Source organism: Cupressus sempervirens, chromosome 7, assembly GCF_028749045.1.
Source record: "Cupressus sempervirens isolate cs-2001-9-10 chromosome 7, ASM2874904v1, whole genome shotgun sequence".
In the NCBI taxonomy this organism is placed as follows: Eukaryota; Viridiplantae; Streptophyta; class Pinopsida; order Cupressales; family Cupressaceae; genus Cupressus; species Cupressus sempervirens.
This window is the reverse complement of record NC_143124.1, coordinates 360,937,150-360,964,558: the sequence shown is the minus strand read 5'-3', so window position 1 is coordinate 360,964,558 and position 27,409 is coordinate 360,937,150.

Here is a 27,409-nt window from a genome sequence, read left to right as displayed (position 1 = left end):
GGTTATCTCAGGAAACTCAGTAATTATCGAGTTCTATCGGCGATTGATGGTTTGTCACGAAGTTCACTGTATCAACCGAGCTCAGTCAATTAACACAAGAATTATTTTCTAAACAAAGTTCATCGTGTAGGGTCGGCCAGTATAGGGATTCGCTAATAATTACTTTTAGCCGACTATTGTAATTGTTTGTTTTAGTCAGTGATTTGAGCCGACTAAGATAATCTGAAAGGTATATATGGTCATTGAAGTTATGAATTAAAGTGTGTGATTATGAAAAAAAATTATGAATGCAAATTTTAGTTTGAAGAGGCAAATGTTGAGAAAAGTTTAATGGAGGATCAGATGTGTTAAAGGAGCTGCAAAGTTGTATTTGATCAGTAAAGATCTAGTCAAGCATAACAGAGATCTGCAATCAGCAAAGATAACTTGCACATTATATCAGATCATTTCATTGTTGCTTTCTAACCATTGTAACAGTGTATTCAAAATCTCTTAACAGAGTTGGTTTAACAGCCATTCAATAAATCCTCTAACAAGGTGACAGTTTAGTTGAATTGTTTTAAAGACCTCTAGCAAGGCCACTCCTAACAGGGTGATTAAATCCTTTAACAAGGTCACACCTAAGAGTGTGTTTTTGTAACCTTTAACAGGGTTGGCTCCTAACAGGGCTCACTTCAGAAGAGTGAAAAAGTTACATTGGTGGTTTTTTCCATATTGGGTTTCCACGTTAAAACTGGTGTCTCTTGTGTTCTTAATTGCTAAATTACTTTGTGCATGTTATTGTATCAGTTCTTAATATTTATCATTTGCTGCATTATCAAGTTTCAACATTTTATTAATTAGACCAAAGGTATATTTAGACATCTTAGGGACTATGGAAAGTTTTTTGGAGTAACTGATTCACCCCCTCCCCCTCTCAGTTAGTCTATTCTCATTTCCAACAATTGGTATCAGAGCCTTTGGTGCTTGCAAGAAAAGTTTTCAAGGATCTAAGCCTAACATCAAGATGTCTTACAAAAGAGAAATTTCAAAACTCAACAGAGATAACTTCTCTGCATGGAAAGGATTGATGAGACTTCATCTGGCTACTGTTGGTGATACTGGACTAAAATACCTTGAAGAAAAATATGAAGAACCTCATGGCACATTGTCTGTCAATGACATTGCTGAAAAAAAGACTCACAACAATATGATGATAGACATAGCATCCGCTCTCAGTTATGAAGAATTTGATGACATTAAGGACTACACAACTGCCTTTGAGATGTGGAACAAGCTAAAAGAAATATATGGAGGAGATGACAATGTAAGAAGAGAAAAAGCAGAAAGTCTAAGAGGACAATTTGATTAAATGAGGATGAAAGAGGATGAAAACATTGCAAAATATGTTGAAAGAGTTAAAGCATGTGTGAGTGCAATCAGAGTATCTAGAGGTGATATCAAAGGAGAAATAGTTATAAGAAAAGTTCTCAGAACCTTGCTTCCTGTTTATGCAATCAAAGTTTTTGCAATTCAAGAAAGAAGGTGTGAAGCAAATCATCAGATAAATCTTGAGGCCATAGTTGGAAGACTAACTGCATTTGAACTAGATAACTTTGACAACTATGTTCTAGCCTCCAAAAACACTGAATCAACATTTCAAGCCAAGCTCTCACTCAAAGGGAAAAACAAAAAGGAGAAGGAATCTCAGTCAGAAAGTGAAGATGAATCAAGCCAAAGTTCAGATAGTGATCTCGAAGTGATTGAAGCTCTACTAGCAAGAAAATACTCTAGAAGCAGAGGAAAATGCAAAGGTAAAGTTCCTCTAATCTATTTTTCTTGTGTAGAAATTGGTCATATTGCAACAAGGTGTCCAAACAAGAAAAACAATGATGAAAAGAAAGATTACAAATGGAATGGCCAGAAAGACTTCAAAACATCCAAGAACAAAGGTAAAAAATCATGCTTTATGGCTGAAAATTTTGATAATAGTGAGGACGAAATTGTTTATATTGTCATTAAAGATGATTCTGACAGTGATGAGGAAGATAAAATGGCACTTGTCTCTCATGTAAGTAAGAATGATACATGGATTATAGATAGTGGTTGCTCACATCATATGACTGGTGATAAAACTAAGTTTGATCAATTTGAAGACTATGATGGTGGTAGTGTAAGGTTTGGTAATAATGAACCTTGTTTCATAAAAAGAAGAGGAAGAATCTGTCTAACCAAAGAACTTGTATGTAATAATGCCTATTGGGTTGAAGGTCTTAAACATAATTTGCTAAGTGTGGCACAGTTACTCAATATTGGATTCAAGGTGGAATTCATGCATGGAAAAGCAAGACTGTTGAATGAGCAAGGAAAGCTGATAGGATCTGGCACCCAAACTAAAGGTAACTTGTTCTATCTAGAACTTGGTGAATGCTTATGTTTTATTGCTCAAATTGAAGAAAGTTGGTTATGGCATAAAAGGTTGTGTCATGTCAATTTTGATAACCTGGTAAAAATAAGCAAATTCAAAAAGGTAAGAGGCATTCCTAACATTAAGAAACCTGAGGTTGGACTATGCAAGAATTGTCAGATTGGTAAAATAGAAAAGACTAGTTTTAAAAGTAAGAACTATCAGTATGAAGATATATTGGAAATTGTGCATACTGATTTATGTGGACCCATTGGAATAGAAAGCTATACTGGAGAAAAGTTTTTCATTCTTTTTGTTGATGACTACTCAAGAATGATGACTGTCATGTATCTAAGGAACAAATCAAAAGAATTTGAGAAATTCAAATGTTATTTAGCAAGAGTAGAAAAAGAAACAAGAAAAAGACTAAAATGCTTAAGGTCAGATAGAGGTGGTGAATTCACCTCACATGAATTCAACAAATTTTGTATTGAAAAAGGTATTAAAAGATAGGTCTCAGCACTAGGAACTCCTTAACAAAATGGAATAGCTAAAAGAAGAAATAGATCTATCATGGATTGTGCAAGAACCTTGATGATAGAAAAGAAGGTTGCTATCAAATATTGGAAGGAAGCCATCAACACTGCAGTTCATACCTTAAACCGAGTACAGTTAAAGAAGGACTCATTCAAAACTCCCTATGAATTATGGTATGGCTACAAACCCAATATAAGTTATCTAAAAGTATTTGGAAGAAAATGTTATATTTTGAATGAATCAAAAAAAGAAAAATTTGATGTAAAAGGTGATGAAGGAATATTTTTAGGATATTCTTGCAAAAGCAAAGCATATAGATGTTTAAATCTATCCACTCACAAAGTTATAGAAAGTGCACATGTGAAAGTTGATGAGTTTGCAGACAAATCTAAAAAAGAAAACAAAAGGATACCTGAAGATTACAGAAGATTTGTTTACATTGAACCATATACTATACCAAGCATATCGTTCACTCAAGAATCATCAACTCCCGAGTCATCAATAATCGAGCTGCAAAAATTCAAACTGAGCCATAGCAACATTCAGACACTACCGAGCAAGTATCCACCGAGTCTGAAGCACTTGAGCCAATTCTTATCGAACCAGAACAACCTAAACATGAAATTGAAGCACAAGGAGATAGCAATGAAACTCATTCAAGAGGCAAAGAACCTATATTAGCTAAATATGTTAGAAGGCATCATGCACCAGATCAGATCATTGGAGACAAGTTTGAAGGAACTTTGACAAGAAGCAAACTGAAAAATATTTGTTTACTTGCTGATTTTGAACCTAGAAGCATTAAAGATGCATTAACAAATGATAGTTGGATTGAGGCAATGAACGAGGAAATAGAACAGATAGAGAAGAACAAGACATGGACTCTAGTACCCAGGCCTAAAAATAAGAATGTAATTGGAACCAAGTGGGTATTTAGAAACAAGTTGACTGAAGATGGTAAAGTATCCAGAAACAAAGCCAGATTGGTATGCAAAGGATACTCTCAAGAAGAAGGCATAGATTATGGAGAAACCTTTGCTCCTGTTGCAAGATTGGAAGGAGTCAGAACCTTACTTGCATATGCTTCTCACAAAGGATTTAGAGTTTATCAGATGGATGTCAAGTCAGCATTTCTCAATGAAATATTGGATGAAGAGGTTTACATTGAACAATCTAAAGGTTTTGTTGATCCAAATAAAAGGGACATGATCTGCAAATTACACAAGGCACTGTATGGTCTGAAACAAGCCCCTAGAGCATGGTATGAAAGATTGCATAACTATCTTATTCAGATTGGTTTTCAAAGAACTAATGATAATAGTAGCTTGTATACAAAGGAAGGTCTAGATAATAAGATTGTCTTGGCAGAAATATTTGTAGATGATATTGTTTTCACAGGACATGATGATCTTTTCAAAGAATTTTCAGAACAAATGAACAAGGAATTTGAAATGTCTATGTTTGGTGAAATAAAATTCTTTGTTGGCCTTCAAATTCAGCAAAATAAGAATGGCATCTACATCACTCAATCAAAATACATCAAGGAGATATTGAAAAAGTTTGGTATGGAGGACTGTAAACCTATTGGAACTCCAATGTGTACTGGATTGAAACTTACCAAAGACGATGAATCCAAAGAGGTAGATCAAACATTGTATAGATCTATGATTGGAAAATTGCAATACATAGTTCATACCAGGCCATATATTGCCCTTGCAGTTGGTATTGTTGCAAGATTTTCAGCAAAGCCAAGAGAAACTCACTTGATGGCAATCAAAAGAACAATGAGATATTTGAAAGGAACTGAAGATTATGGCTTATGGTACAAATTTGGAGGCAATTTAGATTTGAAAGTATTTACTGACGCTGATTGGGCAGGAAACCTTGATGACAGGAAAAGAACAAGTGGAGGAGCATTCTTTCTTGGAAAAAGATTGGTTTCTTGGACAAGCAAAAATCAGAATTGTACATCCCAATCTACAGTAGAGGCAGAGTATGTTGCTGCAGCAGTAAACTGTTCAAATATTGTTTGGTTTAAGCAGTTATTGCAAGGAATGAAGATGAAAATCAAATAACCAATTGTTATGTTCTGTGACAATACTAGTGCAATCAACATATCTAAGAATCCAGTGATGCATTCTAAGACCAAGCATATTGCAATAAAATATCATTTTGTTAGAGAGTTGGTACAAGACAAGGAGATCAGATTGGAATATGTCCATACAAAAGAACAAATTGCTGACATATTCACAAAGCCTTTACCTAAGGATGCATTTTTGTATCTCAAAGGTAAGTTAGGGGTCATTCCCCTATCTGAAACCCACTAGAAATAAGTTCTAGTAATGCATCAATGCATACATGATTGAAGATCTATTTTTTAATGCAACTTCATCAGAAATCATTGCATATGAATCAGTACTAAAGGTACATTATAAATCACTTAACTTCTATTGTCTTTGGCATATGTTGTCAAAGAGGGAGAGATTTTACAGTCATATCCCTCTGAAATTTGTGAAGTTTTGAAAAGTTTGCCATGAAGTCCCTTAACAGAGGGAGACTATTGAAAGAGGGAGAAGTCTATTATCTTGTTGAACAAAGAGGGAGAAGTCTGTTATCTTGTTGAACTTGTTTTCAAAATTTCATTTCTATTATGACATGTTGTGTTGCCATCAATGCCAAAGAGGGAGATTGTTGGATAATGTTGTCCTTGATGTCACACAAATGTCATATCAGTCATTAGTCTCAATTTCACTGAGCTTAGATAGTCTGCAATGCAATTGATAGTACCAACCGAGCTCACTCGGTCACCAAAGAAAATATGGAAGACAATGTTAACCGACCTAACTCGGTCAACGAAGGAAATGTGAAAAAGTCAGTGTTAACCGAGCTTCACTCGGTCTCCAAAGGTTAGTTTCCACCGAGCTCACTTGGTCATCAAATGAATTATGGAAAAGTCAGTGTTAACCAAGCTTCACTCGGTCTCCAAAGGTTAGCTTCCACCAAACTCACTCGGTTATCTTAGGAAACTCAATAATTACCAAGTTCTCTCGGAAATTAATGGTTTGTCATGAAGTTCGCTATATCAACCAAGCTCAGTCAGTTAACACAGGAATTATTTTTTGAACAAAGTTCACCGTGTAGGGTCGACCAGTATAGGGATTTGCTAATAATTACTTTTAGCCGACAATTGTAATTGTTTTTTTTAGTCAGTGATGTGTTAAAGGAGCTGCAAAGTTGTATTTGATTAGTAAGGATCCAGTCAAGCATAACAGAGATCTACAATCAGCAAAGATAAGTTGCACATTATATTAGGTCATTTCATTGTTGCTTTCTAACCATTGTAACAATGTATTCAAAATCTCTTAACAGAGTTGGTTTAACAGCCATTCAATAAATCCTCTAACAAGGTGACGGTTCAGTTGAATTGTTCTAAAGACCTCTAGCAAGGCCACTCCTAACAGGGTGATTAAATCCTTTAATAGGTCACACCTAAGAGTGTGTTTTTGTAACCTTTAACAGGGTTGGCTCCTAATAGGGCTCACTTCAGAAGAGTGAAAAAGTTACATTGGTGATTTTTCACATATTGGGTTTCCACGTTAAAACTGGTGTCTCTTGTGTTCTTAATTGCTAAATTACTTTGTGCATGTTATCATATCACTTCTTAATATTGATCATTTGCTGCATTATCAAGTTTCAACATTTGATTAATCAAACCAAAGGTATATTCAGACATCTTAGGGATTGTGGAAAGTTTTTTGGAGTAACTAATTCACCCCCTCCCCCCCTCAGTTACTCTATTCTCATTTCCAACAAAACCTTCACTAAAATAGAACCTTACCAGGTAGAGAATACTATAATCTACATAGAATTAGAAGGCACAAAAAAGAAAATAACTAAACTCAAAGATACAGATGGCATGAAACACTAAATCCTGAAGAGTTGATCAATTGAACTAAGGAAGCATGAGAAACAATGAAAGAACCCCCCTAATGCAGACAAGGGTGAGGTGATAGGAAACTAGAAAAGTGGGACAAAAGAACTAGGTGTCAAGGAACCATGATGAATATGCAGAAAAGAGTATATTTTATGATACTAGTGTCATAGAAGGGACATTCATTAGACAAAGGAAGATGGTCTAAAAAGGCAAAACAACAACCCCACCATGACACTTTATTAGAGTAGTGCATGTACAATAAGGGACAAGACATAAGGAATCCCAAGAATACAATAATCTATATCAGTGTTAAAGATGACACTACATGAATTAGAAGGCAAAACAACTGAAATGATTATACAAATATAGTATGGCACTTTACTTCAGTGTGTTTGCAAGAATGCATACAAACGATGTATAAATAGACCAAAAGAGACATCAAACTATTATAATAGATATTATAAGTCACAAAGAATCATATGAAGCAACAAAATCAATAATTGGACCTAAAACAACTAATATATCCACCAGACTACAAAAATGTAAAAGACTGAATAGAATGTGCCTAGAGAATAATCTAGAAAAACAACTAGCATCACTAGAAAGATCTTGGAAAGAAGTTTCTGATGATATAAAGAATTCCCAAATTAGAGATCAGATGCTCAAGATATGTCTCTTGGAGTGAAAAACTATACCCCTAACTTTGATAGTAGAAAAAGCCATTGAAAAATAATCAAAATTGAAAACTAACTATACCATTGTGATGGGCTCTAAACTAGCTTTCTACCTGAGATATGAGCAAAAATGTGAAGGTAGGTTCAAATAGACCCTAAAGGGGTGACATAAGTGCTAATGCAATACTGATGTGGCACTGATGTTAGCAAGTGGCAAGCCCAAATTTGATGGGAAAATGATCATCGAGGAAAAAAAATGCCAGAAAAAATGTAGCCACCGGAAACATGACAAGGATGTCAAAAAGTCACCAGAAAAGAGCTAGTGTTGGAGACAAATATCTGATGGCCAATGAGTGTATGTGCCAAAAAATCAAAAAGCTTTTAATAAAAACTTTTGCATGGCAATACAAAAAAAACCCTCTTAGAAGTCACGAAAAATGTGAAAACTGTGCTGCACCCACAAAATGTGACATTGTAGGCCAAGGTGGGGACTGGAGCAGAGTCCAAGTGCAAATCTCCAAAATTAGTGGAGCACCATACAAAATATGGCGGCATCAAGTTCACACCTTTTTCAAGAAAAAGCCCAGCAGCTAGCCAAGGTGGAATCGATGCATGCAAGCCAAAAAATAGAGTTGGCTTGGAAAGAACAACATCATTGCCAAAAAAATGGCCAACCTCCCCCTTCGATTCCAAACATTGCCAAAAAAGCCACTTCCATGGAAAAATACAACTGCGTGTATTTTCAAATAACCAAGTGTGATATGTTGTCCCAACTTAGAGATCATCTATAGTAATGTACTCTTTCTCACATTGCACTCCATCTGTCTGATTAGATTCAGCCATCGCCGAGCACCGAAAGAAATGACACAAAAGGGGTCCATGTGCTGATAGGGTAGAGAAGGGGCCATGGTGGCCATACAATGTAGTAGGTGAGGTGGGCGAGATCTCCAAGGGCGATAAAAGCTCCAATGAATTGAAGTGTACTGCCCGAATCCAAGGTATGAAAAATTGGAATCAAGAAAGGTTTGACTTTTAATAATGAGCCTAACACTCCCCCAAATTGCCCACCAATCAAGTCTCGGGTGAAAAAACTATATTGAAACAAGAGCGACTGGGAAGAGTCCCCCAAGTAAATTGTCCCTTAAAAACTATGTGGAATGCATGGTGCAGGAGCCCACTGATAGAGATGATTGCCCACTAAAATCCTTTCCTCCAAGAAAAAAACAAATGCCTCCAAGGAAAAAAGGAGCTTCCTCCAAATTGTGCGGGGTCTGATTGCGAACTGTGTATCGGGAAGCACTGGGTCTACTGCACCTATACATTACTGGAGATGAGGAGTAGATCCAGTGACTGAATCAGAAGTTAGAGACCACAAATTTGACAAACCTTGGCCACTCTCGCCAAGTTTCAAATCCTGAACGTTCTAATTCTCAATGAAACTGCTAAAGACTTGAACTGCATACCTCTCTCTGTTACGAAAACCCTTCACAATATATTTCTCATTATTTCTCTTTGATTCATTTAGTAGAGATTGCCATTTTTGATTAAGGGACCATAAGAAGAGTACAGAGGGATGACCTCCAATAAATACACGTCAGAGTGGCTTGGGACTCAAACCACCACCGAAATTTCGTAGTCATCCCTTCCAAATGCTCATGCACTTTCAAATAGCGCCTTTTATTTTTGCAAAAAACAAATTTACAAAAATATTTGATGGCAATTTTTTTTTTTAAATTGTCACCTCGTCTTGCATGCCCAAGTTAAAATACTAGGGTGCAAAAAAATTTTGCCTCAGATTTCAACAATGTCCAAACTAAATGTATTCTATAAGGAAATGGGGTGTTTATGACCACTCTAAGCTCAACGGTGATGTCTATTTTTTTTCTCAAAGTGCTCTGAAAAAATAGGCCACCCTTAGATCCAATTAGAAAACACTAAAAGCTCAAATCTGAAAATTGATGCCAAATCTTTAAAAAATAGAACAGGGGCATGCAGATCTAGTGCTATGATACCAGGGTGATGTTGATGAAAGATCAACCCCACAGCTCCCAAGAATCACCTACATGCAAACACATGTTATAGAAGACAGAGACAAGAAGCTATGGAGGCAATAATTACTAGATCTAGTGATGAGAAAAAAAGAGAGTGCTATTATCAACAATAAATGAATCTCAGTTAATATTTACAATGAGAGATGATCCTTATAAAGGAGATCAAAACCCTAAAAGGGTCTCACCTAGATTGCATCATAATAATTAATTATTAGATACCTAAAGTTTAACTTAAGAAAACTAGAGTTAATATCTAATTACTCTAACACTCACTATCTTAAGATTCAACTAAAAAGTGTAGGAATCAAAACTTTAAAGGAAATGCATGCAAATGGTGATGACTTCAAGGAAATATACTAGACCCATATGTAGTTGAATGATAAGTATAACCATGAGTTCTTTAATTTTATGATACAATAAGGTTTACTTTTCAAAGAGGGTAAACTATATATTCATAGATGCTCCATGATAACCAATATAATATAAGAAAAACATAGAGGATCCATGCTTGGTCACTTTGAGATAATAATACTATGGAGTTAGTAAGAAGGCACTACATTAGCAAAAATTATAGGTGAATATTAGAAACCTTGAGAATACTTGTGCTATTTTCTAAAAATACAAAGAGAGAAGTAAAAATGTATGTTTATGTCAGCCTTTATGCACTTTATCAAGACAATGGGAAAGCAGTTTATGGATTTTGTGATGCGTCTACCTAGAACTCAAAAGGGGTATGATGGTAAATTATTTTTAGTGGATATATTTGGAAAAAATGATGGACTTCCCTCTATGAGTGTCCACTAATTATGTGTCTCACATTGCATACCTATTTTTGGGGAGATAGTAAAGATACATCGGTTATTTCTAAAAATAATTTTAGATAGAAATCCAAAAGTAACTACACATTTTGGAGAACTCTATGGAGAAAACTAGGGATGAATTTATCTATTTCATCTTCTAGAATCCTGAAATGGATGGGAAATATTTTTTTGAATAGTTCATTATGGAAGCTTTTAAGATGTATTACTAAGAGACATTGGGAGAAGTAGGACTAAATTTTAGCCAAGAAAAAATTCTCAAATAATGACACAATAAATAGGACCACATGGAAGTCTCCATTTCAAATTGTGTATGTCATGCATCCTAGGGGAATCCTTGATCTAGGAGAACTCACAAATTATGTTTCAATTAGTGAGGATGGGGATAAACTTGTTGAAGCCATTAAGGAGGTTCTAGACCAAGTCAACTTGCATCTAAAAAACTAAAACTAGAAGTATAAATATCTAGCTAATCATGAAAGGAGAGAAGAATAGTTCAACATTGGTGACTTGGCATGGGCATGTCTAAGAAAGGAGAGGATGCCTCATACCAATTCTACTAAGATTTTGTCTAAGAAAGTTGATCCTTGCCAATTTCATAGAATACATACAAGATATAGTAACCTTAAGAGTTTCATATTTATCCAATCTTTAATGTATATGATCTAACACTATAAAAAATATTAGAGACAACAATAGAGCCATCACATTCAGATATTGTGGTTGTAGACTTGAACCAACTTCCCAAACTTTTTGCACCACAACTTGAAAAAATTCTAGATACAAAAGTAATGAAAATTAGAAGGATTGTAAACTAAATAATCTTTAGTCAAATGGTAGGGCATGGGATAGAATTACAACACTTTATCTCAAGTGGACATGAGATCAATTCAATTGGGGAGTATGTTGTAGGAGCACACAATAAGGGCAAGGAGAATGAAACTTGATATCTCATAACCTTTGATAGGAGAAAATTAATTTTGGCTTGAATAATTGAGTTTTTCCATAGAGTCCTAACTTGTGGTAGGATAACTATTGTGGCATCCTTGTAAGGTCAGTTATTATATAGCCACCTAGGACATAGTCTTGCAACAATTTGGATTATTTTATCATGTTAAATATTTTGGGAGTATGTTATGTTTAAGGGAAAGAGAAAAGAAAAAAAAATTTAGTTAAGTAGATGGTGACAAAATTTTCAAAAGCTACCAAATTTGCATCATTGCAAAGAGAGCAACTTTTACAGGATTTTTGTGAAATATTTCTTTATGATTCACAAAGCACTCAATCCACTATAACATATGAAAAAAATATTTTGCATTCCATTATTTAGGGTTGATAATGCGATATTGTTCAACTAGGATGTTGTTTCAATCATGTGGTAAGATTTTGGAAGAGAAGAGCAGTTAAAAACTCTATTTTTCCTTACATTTTTGTTCTCGTAGAGATTTTTACAACATTGTACATATTTATAATAGCTAGAAACTAATTAATTATGATAGAATACTCATTTTTATTTTATTTTTTAAAAATATCTTGAGGTTATTTTAGGAGTGAGAAATAGATATTTTCATGTGAATAGGTTTGTGTAAAGCCCAAAGTGAGGGCTTTGAATAAAAATAACTCCAACTTGAGTTCTCATTGTTGGACTTCCAAGACCATTGGAGGAATTTAACTAAGATTTGTTGTCTTTAGGATTTTAGAATTATTTTGGTTTGGGTTGGAAGAAATTAAAATAATTTTGATGCCCTAGTTGGACACATTCACGTGTCCACCTATAGAAAAGATCTAGAAACTTGAATATATCAATTTGGGTATGCAACCAAAAGATCAAACTCTCTACTTAGGCTGGTTCTAAGGTCCTCTAAAAGTACTAATTGGTTTTATTAGGCATTCCACCTTTGTGAACTTAGTGGTAGGAATTTAATTGTTGCAAAATTGAAGCTTTTGAGTCCTTGTTAACTCTTTAAAGGGTGTCCATATCTATGTTTTTAATTTATCACTCCTTTAGAAAGAGTTGGGGAAAACTAGAAAAACTAAGATTCATAGGGCTACTAGAATTTGAACATATCAAGTGGAATCATATCATTGGAAGTAGTGGGTGCTTAACCCATATCTAAATCTTGATTTTCATCTCATTTCCATGTTATCCATCCAAATTATAGGTTCTATGGTGAATGGGGTAAGGGGTTGTAGAAATTGCACTCCTTTTCTTGGTAGCTTTATCACTGTATGGAATCTTAGGACTAAGAGAAGAAACAAAGGTATATTTGGGCATTGCTTTGAATCAGGAAGTGAGTTATTGTAAAAGAGTAATTCAATGATGTATGATACCTATAATGTATCCTAGCTTAGTGATATTCCCTTCTAGATCTTGTTGACTTGACTTTACATCAAAGAGAAGGATGATGACCTATCTATTGAGTCTAATGATTCAAATAAGAATATAACAATGGAGAAGCCTTTTAATAAAAAAATTTAGATCAAATCTTGGTGTGTGATCCCCAATAAATCTTTTAAATCATTGAGACAACCCCCAAAAGTGGAAGTTACTCTTTGAGGTTGAATCTTCAGAGAGGGTTGGCTTCCTTATAATCAAGGTAAACCTACGTAAAAGTTTGAGGGAAAAGAAAAGAAAAAATGCATAAAAATTGAAATACTAAAATGGAAATGTTCTTGTGTACCATATTAGAATAAAACTACCCTCTTTTATTATTTCTACACAAAACATTAATGAAACACCTAAATACATAGATCTTAACTCTATCCTATCATCCCAAGGCTCATATGCAAGTTATATCTTACTAGATATTGCTAGGAAAATAAATTGCAAAATATGACAATGATAAAAACATCTAACACCACACATAAAATAGGAAAGTATAAAATAAAAAAGCATACAAAGAAGGAAAATGCACAATACACTAGATTGGTAAGATAAGGAAAAATAAGGAATTTTATTATTGTGAGGCAAAATCAAGTTATAGTTTTAGAGTGTAGTGTTGTTAAAATGAAACAAAAATATATCAATAATATTTACACTTAAGGATCAAACATACCTTATATTGCAACATGAATTTTATGCCCCAACCAGAATTGAGTAATGCTATAGAAGGATAAATATGCAAAAGTTATATAAAAAAACTAAGTTTCATATTCAACTTGATCCATGTAAGTGACATATAAAGATCCTTATGAATGTATCTATTAGATGGAAAAGGATAAAAATATCCCTATAAATTAGTAGAGAATCATGTAATGTAATATCCTTATAAATGAGATAGGCATAGGATGTACTGGAACCATGTTGAAAAATCCAAAGAAGTTACTTTAGATTAAATGAAAAGTATTTCCTATGCCCGTATTTGTGTTGAAATTAATTTAAATAATCCTTTGCCAGATTCTCTAGAAATTTTTCTCGCTTCTTCTTCTTGGATCTAATAGCTAGACTATGAATCTATTCCCTTTCATTGTCACCTTTGTCATGTGTATGGTCATTTATAGCATCAATGCCCTCAAGCCTCGAAAGGCAATGGTATCCCTGTTGGGTTTTCTGGCCCAAGGATGGCTAATGATGAAAAGGGGAATGGTCAAAATGTTAGTGGAAAAGGAAATGCTTAGTCTAATAGTGCAGGTAAAGGGAAAGCTCATATGAACACTTCAAGTTAGGGGCCAAGGCCATCCAATTCTACTGGTCCTGATAAGGATGGTTTTATCCTGGCTCAAAACTATGCTAAGGGGTGAGGTAAAAAATGATCTCATATAGATCAGCAAGTGAACTCAGGGTTTAATCGTTTTGAGGTTCTTGACAATATGGTTATAGAAAAAGGTATTCCTGCAGAGGCTCAAGGTGTAGCTACTAGTTTAGAGGGGAGGAATTCTACTCTTAGTGGCAACCAGGATGTTGTAGTTCAGCATATGCTAGAGACTTCTATTGGCCTTGAGTCTGGTGCCCCTGTGGTTTGTCCTACTACACAGAAAATGGACAATGTTCTTCTTGCAAATTTGGTTAAAGATGTGTTTGCCTTTGGTAGAGGAAAGGGATCTTCTCTTGCTTTGGGCATGATGCAAAGACCCTTTAAGAAAGTCTCTTTTACTACTCCCTCAAGAGTTGGGCGAAAGAAGGATCAAGAAAAAATTAAACTTACAGGAGATTTATTGGTAGAGTCTAGGGTTTTCAAGACCTTAAATGAGCATTTTCCCAACTCTACTCAATGATTATTCTCTCATGGAATGTGAGGGGGTTAAATAGTATCTCGAGACAAAAAGGTATTCACGATCTTGTCATTGAGCATTCTTTGAATATCCTTTGTATCCAGGGGACCAAGCTTTCAGTGGACTCCATTTATAGATGTGCTCCTAACATTTGGTTTCTAGGCTAGTGTCAATGTATTGGTGCTTTGGGGAGCTCTGGTGGTCTTGCCATCAGCTAGGATCCTAGGAAAGTTATGCCACTTTACTGGGTCTCTTGCCTCTTGGCTCTTTCAATGGTTGCTTCCTCTCTAGAGACTGGCAAGATGATTCTTGTTACTAATGTGTATGCTCCTATTGATCTCCCTGGCAAGTCTAAGCTTTGGGATCATATTAAGCATGTCAAAAGCTATCATCCTTTCTTCCCTTGGATTGTAGCTGGAGACTTCAACTATGTTCTTAGTTTAGAGGAGAAGAGGGGTGGGCTATCTCGCTTGGGTCCTTTTGAGCTTCTTCGACAAAATATTGATCTTTTACATCTCTTTGATGTCAAACCTCTCAATGGGATCTTTACTTGGAAAAATTGAAGAGTTGGAAATGATGCTATTTTAGAATGCTTGGATAGGTTCCTTGTTTCCTGCTTTTGGAATTCTAGTTCTCTTTTGCTCTCTTCTAAAATTCTTGATTGGAGAGGTTCTGACCACTGGCCTATTAAGCTCACAGCTAGTTATGTTGCTATCCCCAAGAACCCTCCCTTTAAGTTCCAGCTGATGTGGCTTCAAGACTCTTCTCTTCATGACTTAATGGCTTACTGGTGGAGACAAGGAGGCCCTACCTATGGAACTACTATGTACTCCTTCTCTAAAAAACTTCAATTTGTTAAAAGGAAGTTGAAGCATTGGAACAAGAATTGTTTTGGTAATCTCCATATTATGAAGAAGAGGGCTCAGGATCATCTTGATGTTATTACCAGGCAGATTTGGGATTTGGGTTTTTCAGAAGCTCTTGGCATTGCAGAATCCTGAGCTTTACTTATTTAGCTGAGTGGGATCTTAGAGAAGAAATCTATTGGAAACAGAAGGCTTGAGTTGAATGGCTTCAGGAAGGGGACAAGAACACTACATTTTTCCATAAATTTGTGTAGGCTCGACATAACAGGAGTTACATTTCTTCTCTTGTTACTTCTGGTGGGATGCGTTTGACTTCTTCTCAAGCTATTTCTCTGGAAGCTATTCATTTTTACTCTGCTTTTTTTTTAGATGATTTACCTCCAACAGAGATTGAGGAGAATACTATCTTGTCTTCTATTCCCTCTATTGTGACCAAGGATATGAATGATTCTCTTATGAGGCCAATTAGTATGTTTGAATTGGAGGGGGTGGTCTTTAGCTTGCAGAAGGGCAAAGCTCTGGGGCTGGATGGTTTCCCTATTGAATTCTTTCAAGAATTTTGAGATATTATCAATCATGACCTTTTGGATGTAGTTTAGGAGTCCTTTTCCAACAAAGAAATGCTTTGGGCCTTGAATGCTACTTTCTTAGTCCTTATTCTGAAGAAGGAAGAGGCTAATCAGCTAGACTTTTTTAGGCCCATTGCTCTTTGTAATGTAGTCTATAAAATCATCACGAAGCTCCTAGAAGAAAGGCTTAAAGTTTTCCTTCCTATGGTTACCTCTAAGGAACAAGGGGGTTTTGTGGTAGGAATTTTTTTTTTGAATGGGTTGGTTATTGCTTCTAAAGCTATTCACTCTATGTGTACTTCCAAGGAATGTGCTATGTTTATTAAGCTTGATATGGCTAAGGCGTATGATAGAGTCAATTGGGATTTCTTGCAAAAAATTCTTCTTGCTTTTGTCTTTAGTCAAGATTGGGTTAGATGGGTTCTTAGCTATGTTACTACTCCTTCCTTCTCGGTCCTTCTTAATGGTGAACTGATAGAGCTTTTTGGGACTTCTAGAGGTCTTTGTCAGGGAGAACCCATCTCACCTTATTTGTTTGTCATTATGGCTGAGGGACTTGGTAGACTTATCAAGTTTCATGTTTCCCAAAATTTGATTCAAGGATGGAAATGGGGCAATCATTTGCCTGCTCTTTCTCACCTTTAGTTTGTTGATGATATTGCCCTTGTTGGGAGAGCTCGGATTCAGGAAGCTAAAGCCTTTCGACTCACCTTGGATAATTATTTGGCTATGTCTGGGAAGAAAATTAATGACCACAAGTCTTCCATTTTTTTCTTCAATACTCTTGAGCCGATCCAGTGAAGGATTGCTAATATCTTGAGATTTCATATTGCATCTCTCCCTTTGACTTACTTCGGGGTCCCTATTGTGGTGGGTAGATAGCCTAGGCTTTTCTGGCAAAGCTTGCTTGACAAAATTCGACAAAGGGTCAATAATTGGACTCACAGGTGGCTCTCTACTATTGGTAGGTTGACAATCCTTCAATCTATAATTCAAGCTCTTCCCATATATAGAAGCATGGTTCAGGCCACCCTAGTGTATTTTCTTAAAGAATTTGATGCCCTCTCTCGCCAATTTCTTTGGATTGGCAATTTGCAACATACCAAATGGAGCCTCATCAATTGGGATAATGTTTGTTGGCCAAAAAAGGAAGGAGGCATTGGCCTTCGGTCTGCTATCTTGTGCAGTCAAGCTCTTGTTGCTAAGCTCTATTTGCTTTGGTGTACTAGTCAATCTTAGCTTTGCGCCTGTATCCTATCACACAAGTATTTACCTAGTGTTGAACCTTCAAAAGTTTCCCTATTTTCTCTTGAGGGAAGATGCTCTATGGTGTGGACTACCCTCAAGATTGGTGCTCACTTGGTGAAGAGAAGTTTATTTTGGATCTGCAATAGAGGCACTGAGGCTTTATTTTGGAGTGCTTCTTGGAATGGGCATCCTCCTCTCCTTTCCTCTCATCCTCACTTGCAGGCTCTTTGTGATTCCTTCCTTTCTTCTGGATGGAATAAGGTGGCTCACTATAAGGAGGCTTTTAACCTAGGCCTTGTTGTGGGTTATAGATGGAAGAATTCTTCCGATTGGCCTCTGGGTGGCTCACTGGGAGATCGGCTAGAACTATCTCAAATATTGGCTTCTAGGGAGTGCAGCTCATTGCAAGGACCTAATGTTTTGGCTTGGGGAGGTGCTTCTTCTGGCAAGTATTATGTTTCTTCTAGGTACCTTGCACTAACAAAGCAACTTTTTGGTGAGGTGGAGGTCTCTTGGTGGAAGAAAGTTTGGAATAGTTTTTCATGGCCTAAGTGTAACTTTTTCCTCTGGATTTTGGTTTACAATCATTGTCTCACTTGGGATAATCTCTACAGGCGAGGCTTCCAAGGGCCTTCCATCTATGTTCTCTACCGCAATAGTGAAGAGATTGTATCTCACTTTTTTTTTCTAGTGCCCCTTTGCCAAACAGATTTGGCACCTTTGGTGGAGTGTGTGGGGATGCACGTGCTGGCATGTGTCCTCTTTGTCTAACTTCTAGGACCATTTTGGCCATTCCCCTTCCAAGACTTCTTTTCTTCAAATTTCTTGGACTATCGGTCCTTTCCTTATTTTATGGCATGTTTGGCTTGACAGGAATAGAAGGATCTTTCATGATTTGCAGTTTGAGATTAGGCACCTGTGGGGGAAAATTGTTAATTCTCTTCAGGAAACACTCCTTGCTAAATGTGACATCGGTGGGGGTTTGGATCCTATTGATGCTGGTATTTACTCTCACCTCTCCTTTCTTCTTCAAAATTGTTCTCCTTCGATCCCCCACACCTGCTCTGGGAATAGAGCTAAGAAACACCCTCAACATGTTAATCGTCAGGGACATTGGTCTCCTCCTGTAGTGGGCACTCTTAAAATCAACACTGATGGTTCTTCTCGAGGAAATCCTGGTCTAACTGGTATTGGGGGAGTTGGGCGTGATAGTTTTGGTGATATCCAATTTTTGTTTTCTATATACAAGGGTTACCATACTAATAACCTCATGGAAGCCCTAGCTATCTTGGTTGCAGTGGAATAGTGTTGTCTACGTGGCTGGAAAAGAATTGTCTGTGAGACTGACTTGTAGGTGGTTGTGAACTTATTGCATAATAGGAACCTTGTGCACGTGGATTGGCATTTGGCTTTGGTTATTCAACAGATCCTTTAGTTATGCAATTCTTTGAATTTTGTGTCCTTTATGCATATCCCTCATGAGTGGAATGGTGTGGCTGATTGTTTGGCTAAATGGGCCTCTAAGCAGGGGCCGACTTGGAACATTCTTGATCCTAGGATGCTTCCCCTTGATTTATCTCAGATGCTAGATCAACTTGTGGACCAGGATAAAGTTATGTAGTTCTCTTGGTTTCTTGTGTTGTTTAGCTCTCTTTGATATTCAATAAAAATTTTACCCCTCTTTTAGTCAAAAAAATAAAATGAAAAGTATTTTAACATTTCATGACTGCTAACAATCAAATCATATCACTATCAAAACTATTAAGATGAAAAAGCATAAAGTGTTAACGAAGTAAGTAATACTATCACATGTGGAAAACATATAGGGCATAAAAAATAAAATGATCCATTAATTAAGTTTTTTGAAGTTTCAATGGATGACTAACATTGACTTATAAGTCCCTTAATGGAAGACTAAAACACAAGTATTGATGGAGAAAATCCTTTAAATAAGATAGGTGGGTCAATTTCCCACAACAATTAGTAGAATTTTCTACACGAAGAAATAATATTAAATGTTAACCCCCTCTATGTATCATTATCGTATTCATCGTTTCTATTTTAAAAGGACCCCCAATAAGATGTTGTAAAAGTCCAAAAGAAACCTAGACCCTTGATCATTGACAAGATGCACACAAGAAAACTTGGACAAATGTAGCACTAGCACTAGCCCTCAAAACCTGATTCCAGGTGGTAAAATCTTTATTGAATTTTCTACTTCACAAAGGACAAAAAGGGAATCCTATAAAATAGAAAAATAAGGATAAACCAAAAGTTAGCCATAGAAAAAATAATATGTTAACCCATTATAATAAATTTCAGCCCACTAAAAGTACCTTAGATTGATTATTAGTAATGGGATAATTTGGGCGAAAATAGCCAAAATTTCTAGCAACTTAGAGGTGATGTTAGACTACTAGTCATTAAACTAGTTCAGAAAAGTAAAACTACAAATGAAACCCCCAAAAAATTGTTAAGATTAAAATTTTCAAACCAATAATCAGAGAAAAAGCTCTCCAGTCTCCTGTCTTTGCTCTTACACAAAGTTTTCCATCGGAATCAACTGAGCCGTAAAAAACAAACTCTTCTTCATTATTCATGAGTGGTCTGTAGTCAGCCATTTAGAAAGGTTAAGGGTAAACAATAGGATGCTTCTCTATATAACTCATTTTGCTTTCTCGATTACAATTCACACCCAGTACCTGCAGAAATATAAAATGCTTTAAAAGTGCTCAATTTGTATTTTGGTAGACGATGAGTGCATTCGAATAGATATCTGTTGGATGGAATATATGATTAAACTCGTGGATACATGAACGACAAAATGCATTATACTCTACTTCAGTTCATCTACGTCAGAGAAGTTCGTGGTTACGCACTTCATTATTATTAATAAGAAACACGAAGACAAAAAATGAACATATATATCAACTCGCATCCTGAGAGTGGGAATGTTTGAAGATTGATGTAACATTTAATCGTCAGCATTTGAACTCTCAACTTTTATTAATTTGGCCGGCAATCATATCAACTTTTATTAAAGCCACTGAAACTCTAATGTTATCGTATGGCGCACTCTCCGAAGGAATCTTTTGAGATTTGATTTAATAGCAATAACCCATGTGAGTCGCAGTAGTCTTGTCCTACTCATTTCCCAATGTCGGTTTCCATAATATTCTATGGAATGCTGTATTATAGGTTTAAAAAACAATTTCTTTGAAAACCACTGGAGTGTTTTCATTGATATAAGTATCACTAGTCTTGTAGATATTTTTGTGATTTGTAGAGTTCAGATTATTTTTTAGATGTCAATGGTTTCTTTTTATCGTCTTCAAATGCAGTTTAATTACTTATAATATATTTGTCAATTTCTTGATATAAAAGATGTTTCAGTATAATTCAATAAAATGAAAAAAAAAAAAATGGTGATTAAAGTCGTGAGATATCCACTTAAATAGACTTATACAATTGCCTCAGTAGTCCTGTTAAAAAGTTGTAGTACTAGTGCACATATGAATCAATTCTGAAATAAACAACTGAAAAAATATTCACTATTTGTACATACAACTTAGTAATAGAATTGTAATTGCAATTTTTCCGAAAAATTAGACACACAAAGAATGCATGCTATTAGAATTTACTGTCATTGCATACCATTGGTACAAAGCTGTTGGATATCACTATTATAAGAATAAATTGTTAGTTTAGAGGGTGCTTTAAGTATTTTGGGAACTTCATGTTTTATCCGCCTGTGTGCCACCAATGGATAAATGTATGCTTTGGTTGCACATTAACGCCCATCAAGTGGAATGTCATTAAGGCCTAAATTCATGGTTTGGTTGCACATTAACGTCCATCAGTAGCAGTTAAGAAGGTACTGGGAAAAAATATTGAAATATTTGCTGGTCAGTTTTCAAATTTGATATTTTGGTCAATTTTATACAACGAAGCATTACGTAAATAATTTTGTAATGTTGAATAGAAGCCGTCACTTTCAGTTATCGCCTCTATGCACCACAAAATGACATCACAGCTTGCTTAGCAAAGAAACAATATATCAACAATATTTACAGAAGCCATCAGTAGAAAGAAAAGGGAAAGCAAGTAATAAATCTTAGTCTTCGAAGCCATACGAAGCAGCTAGCAAAGTGTTTGTCTCAACCAAGTTAACATAATTGGGTAAATTCTAGCGCCAAGTTAACGAAGAATTGCAAGATCATATTAGTTTTGGAATAACCATAGAAAAGGAAATTGTGGTCACACAAAAGATGAAAAAAGAATTTACAGAAAGCTTTAGAATTTCACTTTAGTGTAGAATTGTGTTATGTTTTTAAACGTTTGTAAAAGTGATTTAAGTATAAATTTTCAGATTAAAATTAATAAAAATATTCATGGATACTAATGACAACCATTAAATCGGCTAATACTATTAAAACAAATTCCATTTTTTTATTGATATATTCTTTTATTTTATATTTATTTAAATATATAGATTTCTTTTTCACAACTGACTTAGATTATTTAAATTATATTATATATAAATAACAAAACATTGCTAAGATTTAAAATCTATGAGGAAAGCATTATAAATATGGAGAAACTGATATGTAACATTAAATTAGACATAGCTTAAGATATAATTATCTATACAAACCATTATGGCCAACATAGAAAAGATCAAGTTCCAACGAAGTAAATTAGAAAAAAAGATTGTAAAAATAACACTAAAACAGACCCTAGAGGAAGAAGCGTGTAAATTACAAGGACCTGGATAAGATGGAGTGATAAGTGAAACACTAGATTCATCCTCCAATGCAAATACTAATTACAAATAGATGTGGAATGCTAACTATAATATATTTGATACTTAGTCAAATACATGCAAAGTGCAACTAAAAACAAAATTTCAATTGCAAGAATATAAGTAATAAGAAAACTTAATATCCATATATAGTTCTCAATTTTAGTAAGCATTAGAAATTCCTCACATTTCAAAAAAGAAAATGGAAAGAATTTGATGGTAGAAAGATAAATGTATCAAAGAAGGGACTTTATGTGAAAAAAATCTAACATTATTTGTCTTTTGGTATATTTTGTAGGACATTTTAATAGTCTAGATCTATTTATCATTTTATTTCACCCCATATTGCATGAAAATTCACTAATATAGAGAATTTTTAATAATATATTAAAAAAAGCTATCATGAAAATATAATAAGTTTTATTTTTATTTAATTTACTAAATTTTTAATTCTTATGCTATTTTTTTCTTTATAATTTAATAGATTCGATCGTTCAATTCAACATTGAAGAATTTTTCATGAATTAATGAAGTCACTTTTGAAAAATATGAGATGAATTTTTTCTTATCTACCAACCTACCTACATACCTATCCATATTTTTATAAGTATCTCTATCTATATTTATATCTTTATCTTTATTTCTATCTCTATATGTATATGTATATGTACTTGTATTTGTATTTATCTACATATTTATATGTGTATGCACATGTGTATCGATATCTATATTTGTATCTGTATCTGTATTTGTATCTATATATATCTTTGTATATGCATCTATATTTATATATGTATCTATACCTATATTTATATCTAAATCTATATTGTATATGCAATTGTATTTGTACCTATATACCTATCTATATTTATATTTATAGTTATATCTAAATCTATATATTTTTCTGTATCTTTATCTATATCTACATTTGTACATAGATATATATATATATATATATATACACACACACACACACACATACATATTTATATACATATACATATTTATATATCTATATGTATTTATATATTTATATGTATGTGAACAACATATATGAACACATATAGATGCTCTCTCTCTCTCTCTCTCTCTCTCTCTCTCTCACACACACACACACACACACACACACACACACACACACACACACACACACACACACGCACGCACGCACGCACGCACGCACACACGCACGCACGCACGCACGCACACACACACACACACAATTATCTCCATAAAAAGGTTTTATTACAAAAGGAGTAGATGCATAAAAAATAAGGCTTACATCCTAGAGAACAATATTAAAATATAAAACTTTTGGGTTATAGCAAACTAGTTACAAAAATAGGTCCATAATCTAAGCTATTTAAAAAAAAAACATGAAATCTGTACTAAATAGTAGTATTGTGCAATATGCCTAAACACATCCCCATAGTTTTAAAACAATCAATTAGACCATAGAAATTGCCGTTGTGCATAAATAGAACATTAAAAATAAACCATTGTGTTTTCTCTCCAGATTAATAAGAAAATGTATATGTTATACAACTCTTAAGAATTATTCAAGTTGATTTAAGAAGGTTGATAATGTGTAGAAAAATCATAATAAATGCTAAAATATTTATACTAACATTAACCAAAAACATACATTATGTTATACAATTACATTAATTAAAATGATAAAATCATCGATTTGATAAAATCATTGGTCAATCCAACAAAACTCTAACCCTACACAATAATATGTTTATCAACCTAATATTTAAATACTTATGTAATCCTCAAAGTATTTCATACAAAAATTTATGAACATATGAATATATGCATGAAAACATATACAATCATAGTATAACTATAAAATGAAATATTATCCAAAATATGTTTACACTAATAAAAAAAACTAGTCTAGTATACCTTGGAAGGAAGGTATGGAGTTTTCTACTACTACCATTTTCCTCTTCTTAATCATTTCCACCACCATGATTTTCGTTCACCTCCCTTCTTCTTGTTGCATTATCTTGAGGATACTATTGTTGATGTGAAAGATAAAATGAGAAGGGGGGTTAATTTTACTATTTTACACCAAGGTTTAATTTTTAGGTTGTATCAATTTCACCTTGCTGTTGTCCCCCCTAGCATTGTGGAAGTTGATATTCTTTCTCACGTAAACCCTAGGCCCCAAATGTCCCCCCTTAGGATTATGGGTCCTAGAGCTCCTACTCATCAGCCCTCTCCTAGTGGGTCCCCAATGAATCCCTCCCATAGGGGGAAAAAAGGAAAAGGTAAGGAGAAAATGTAGAAAAATTCAGAGGATGAGGGAAGAGGGGGAAGGAGGAGGTTGGCTAAGTCTCAGGCTAAGAGGAAGTTAAGGGAGGAAGCCTCGCAGGAGGAGGAGTCAGATTCTAAGGATTATGGCTACCATAACAGAAGAATGAAGGAGAAAACTATTAACTTTCGAGTGGGAGGTACAAAGGAGGTTGAAGAGGAGATTTTTGATTCCTCCAGGTTGAACTCAAGTAATGGCAAGGGGAATAAGGAGGTGTTCAATGTCTTGTTGATAAGTATGCCTAGTTGTGTAGACCTAACAAAAGATTACTTGCCCAAAATAGTGGACATGATGCCTTCCTTTATTATGATCTCCTCCCTTGTTAAGCCAGGTTCCATAAAGGCCACTAACCCCTTGATTGTGTAGGATACTTAGACTGGTAGGGATAGACATCTGAGCAATTCAAATAAGGCTAGTAATGAGCTGTAGGAGAGAATCTAGGCACTAGAGGAAAGAATGGGATTGTTAACCAAGTTTGCTCATGTGGCGGCTACCACTCTGTGCCTATTGAAGGATGCCAAAAGTGACTTGCCCAAGGAGGACTATGAGCTACTTTTTGACTTCTTGGCAAAAGACTAGGTGAATGTCCTTCTAGGGAAGAAGGAGGTCAAGAAATCATAAGGGCTCCTACCTTCTTTTATTTTTTGCATGCTATTAATCCACTAGTTTACAGACTTTTCTAGTTTTAAGGCTCTCATGCCTTTGTTTCTATTAAGTGACTTCAACTTGTTAATAGAGATTTTTTTTAAAGCCTATAGTTACTTTTATAATTATAGTATAAAATTTTGTTTTTGTTTTAAAAAGCATTAGGGGTTAGTTATGTTCTGATGGTTATTTGCTAGTAGTCATCCAACTTGCTTGCAATATGCCAGCCCCCTTGTTTTGGTTACATTTATTTAAAAAACATCAAACTTAGATTGGTGGACAAGATAATAAAATATCATTATCATCATTGATAACATACAATGTGTCTCATATTTTCTATCTTGCCGACAATCCCCCCTTTGAATTTCATGACAACACTTAGTGAAAAATGACTAAGTGTTAAACAAAATGCCAAAATCTAAAAACTATAGCAAATATACCAACTCTAGCTATGCTTGATAATTCATTTTCACCCAAAAATCACCCCATTTATCATAAATGGGATGGGAAGGGATGAAACTAAGATTTTCCTACGAAAATATTATAGTTTTTCATATATATGAGTATACCATTCAATGCTTATAAATACTTGAAAATACATTAATACTTTCTCTTTAGAGTTGCTAACTTTGCATCTTGACTCCTTAGACTTTAAGTAATTTAGCTTTGTCCACATAAAGAATATGCTAAATTATTAGCCTCAATCTCATTTAGTGGATTCAAATGATAATACAATTTCACATTTTATTCAAATCTTGTATGCAAAATATCAATCTTTGGTACAATTATTTTTCACAAGTAACCAAACCTCCCCTTCATTATTATTCTATCTGATTGAACTACTTTGATATTATAGTTAATTTTCACTACCTCAACTTTATGATTAGAAACAACACATTCAAAGAATAGTATTTATTGTCAATATAATAAAACTAACTTTCACTCTCCTTAACAATCTTATCTATGTCTACTATAGAATAGATTAATCAATGTAACATTTGTAGACTTTTCTCCATAATGAAATAACTTCTCTCAATGGTTTAACTACCACATCCAAAGATATCATTTTTAATAAAAGAACATAACGAACCAAAATAGTTTGTTTCAAAATCATTTGACATAGTTACCATACCTAATTTATTCAAACTAAAAAAATGAGTATTAAGAGAATCCAATTGTCTGGCTAGTTGACTACATGTGTCTACATTAGGTTCATGGTTATGTCTTGGGGTAATTTAACAAAGAAATTTTTCATCTATAGAATAAAACATGTTGTCTTTGTCATTATATCTCATCAAAAGATCTTTATCCTTAGCATGATCTATAGAAGAAAGTTTCATCAATTTGTCTTCATCAAGAATACCCAATTGAATCAAATCTTGAATTTTCATTTTACTAAACTCCTTCCCTATTTATAAGTATCTAGTGTCTCTTGCTGCATCCATTGTATCATCCCTAATAGGCTCATCAATATGTATAGATATTTATCTCCCTCATCTATAATCTCTACTCCTTCTAGTTCACCAACATGAGTATCAAACTCTAACATTTTATCAGTATCAATATAAATTAGCATATCATCAATATTCACTTTCACATTGGTGATATCCTTTAAATATTCCTCAGACATAATAGAATTATAAATTTTCACTATATAAATATCACTACCATCATATTCTTCATTATTCAATTAAAAATGAGTTCTTGATATAAAGAAAGTAGGTTCTATTAATGTTCAATAAAAATATGTGAAATTTGATCAATGAGGCCCCTCTATCCATTAGTGGTGTTATTCCACACTAATTCTTGAGTAGAATTCTAGTATTTTTCCTTAATTACCTCATTAATCATTACACAGATGAACAAATTTATCATTTTCTTTGTCAACAATTCCTTCTTAGCTTTCTCAATAAGTAGCTTAGTGTCCTTATTAGATATAATTGTACACATACTATTAGTGATTTCTTGTCTTATCATCTTGTCTTCTTCAATTGAAATCTTTTTCCTTTATTTAAAATTTATTAAATATTTTAATCAATATCTCTCATTTTAGATCCACAAGTGCCCTATTGAATGTATTTAGGTATTTAATAGTACCTTCCACTAATTTCCTTTCTTAATATTAATAAAATTTATGATAATAAACCTTTAAGTAAACCAAAATAATATGCTTAACAATTTTTAAAAATAGACTATCATTTAGTAAATGAGACTTACAAAATGAGCTACATACTTTTCTTCAAACTACCTTTTCTTCTTTAATTCATATTGGCTATTTATGCCCCCATTTAATTCATCATGGATAATTGATCTAAGATATTTCCAATGAATAAAAATATTCTATA